A 2,295-nucleotide genomic window follows, 5' to 3' on the forward strand; every position below is an offset into this window, starting at 1 on the left:
TTCATATAGGAAACATTCTCTCGTTGTTCCAATGTTGGTTCAATGTGACAATCTTTCAATAAGTGTGGTCCACCGCATTACTCACAACTGATTCGTATTGCGTGAATATCTTTATTCATCTTTTCCATTCGTCTTTCGAAAGCATCTATTTTTGCGGAAACGGAATCAAAGTCATGGCTAGAATCGGCTCTAGCCGCTTTAGATGATCGAAAGATATCTTTTTCTTGATGCCACTCATGAGAGTGGGAAGCAGTGTTATCAATAATTTTGTAAGCTTCAGTTGCGGTTTTCTTCATAATGGAACCACCAGCTGTTATGTCGATGTCTTTTCGTGTAGCAACGTTGACACCTTGGTAGAATATTTGTACTATTTGATAAGTGTCTAAACCGTGTTGAGGACATCCTCTCAACATCCTTCCGAATCTTGTCCACGCCTCATATAATGTTTCATTTGGCTTTTGTGTGAACGTAACAATTTCTCCTTGAAGTCTCACGGCTTTAGATGCCGGAAAGAATCTTTGAAGAAATTTTTCAACTAAGACATCCCATGTGTCAATCGCCCCTTCAGGTAACGATTCTAACCAATCTTTGGCTTCTCCCTTTAAAGTCCAGGGAAACAACATGAGATATATCTGTTCATCCTCCACTTCTCGGATTTTGAATAGTGTACAAATTCTTTTAAACGTACGAAGGTGTTCGTTAGGATCTTCATTCGGTGCACCACTGAATTGGCATTGGTTAGTTACCATGTGTAGAATTTGTCCTTTGATTTCATAATCTGGCGCATTAACTTCTGGCTTAATAATGGCGCGACCTTGGCCCGTGCGTGTGGCTCTCATTCGATCTTCCATACTTAGAGGTTCCGTTACTTCCATAATTGAATTTGTTGAATACGAATCACTAGAGGATTCTGATTTAATGGTTTGTGGCTCAGGAGGAATAATTAGTGGTTCAAGATCTTGGAATTGTCCTTGAATATGCTCCGGGTTCTTAATTGTGAAGTCGGGTTCAAAAGATGGATTATCGGAAATTTGAGTTGGAGTTCTTGTTCGACTAGATGACGATTCTAAAGAAAAATCAACGGCGACAATATTTGCTAGATGTCTTGATCGAGTTACAGGTGGTGAACGTTTTGCTCGGTGCATTCACTGAATATCCTATTAGTTTTTAAAAAGGAAAGAAAAATTATAATAAGTTATCCAATCAATAGACTTTTCTGATTTTGCCCACGTTTCGAATAGCCAAAAGATGCAGCAGAGGGGCAGGATTCGTTTGGTATCAATATAATTGGGTACTGTTTGGCTCCAATAACCCGGTCCACGTACAAATCCAACTATTACTACGAACCAGAAAATTTTGATGTCTATCAATTTAACCACTTAAAATAAATTTTCGTAATTTTAAGAAATTTAGATAAGAAGTAGAATAAAAATCTTATCCTAAAACTAGAATAGCGAGAAATAAGAAAGAAAAAGATTGCGCGTCGAAAAAGGTCGAAAAATAAAAGGTCGAAAAATAGGCGTCGAAAAATAAAAATAAGAAAGTAGCGCGAAAAACGGCGTCGCAAAATTCTAAAGCACATAAATCTTAGTCTAAGGAATAAGCACTTAAGGGATTTTACGGCAAAGCCTAAAAATTCTAGAAGTAAAAATAACTATGGCAAAACTAAACTTAAGACTAAAAGTTGCGACTATAGTTTAAAAATCTAAAAGTAATGAAACTAAAAAAAACATTTTTTTTTATAGACAAAATCTTAAAAAAAATATATTTTTTTTTAATAATTTTTTTTTTTTTTTTTTACGTTTTTGTTTTTTTTTTTACGTTTTTGTTTTTTTTTTTACGTTTTTTTTTTACGCTTTTTTTTAAAAACGATTTTTTTTACAAATTAATAATTTTTTTATAATTATTATTTTTTTTCAAAACTTTTTTTTTAATTCATTTACTATTCATGAATAGTAAATGAAAAGAAATTAATTAATTTACTATTCACATGAAAGCGATATGATAGAAATTATTAATTACAAGTTACATAATATACCCCTGAAGTATTTAATAAATACGACTTTTTAAAACTTTACGTATCAAATTTTATTCTAAAATATTATTATATTATTATATTCTATTTCAATATTATTATATTATTATATTCTATTTCAATATTATTATAATTAAAAATATAGCGTTTTAGAGCTCCCCGGCAGCGGCGCCAAAAACTTGATGTGTGCAGCGGGTACGAAATAGTATTATTTTTACTAGGAAATACTACAAAATATGACACAAGTTTTATTAATTTAC

General features: G+C 32.2%; 1 non-coding gene across 1 annotated transcript; it reads left to right on the plus strand.

Moving 5' to 3' along the window:
- The first annotated feature begins 384 nt into the window (after positions 1 to 384).
- On the plus strand, positions 385 to 491 carry LOC139903536 (small nucleolar RNA R71). Its single transcript, XR_011778350.1, has one exon. It is a non-coding gene; the product is annotated as a small nucleolar RNA R71 (small nucleolar RNA).
- Positions 492 to 2,295: the final 1,804 nt, after the last annotated feature.

This window comes from Rutidosis leptorrhynchoides, chromosome 3 (genome assembly GCF_046630445.1).
Source record: "Rutidosis leptorrhynchoides isolate AG116_Rl617_1_P2 chromosome 3, CSIRO_AGI_Rlap_v1, whole genome shotgun sequence".
Lineage (NCBI taxonomy): Eukaryota > Viridiplantae > Streptophyta > Magnoliopsida > Asterales > Asteraceae > Rutidosis > Rutidosis leptorrhynchoides.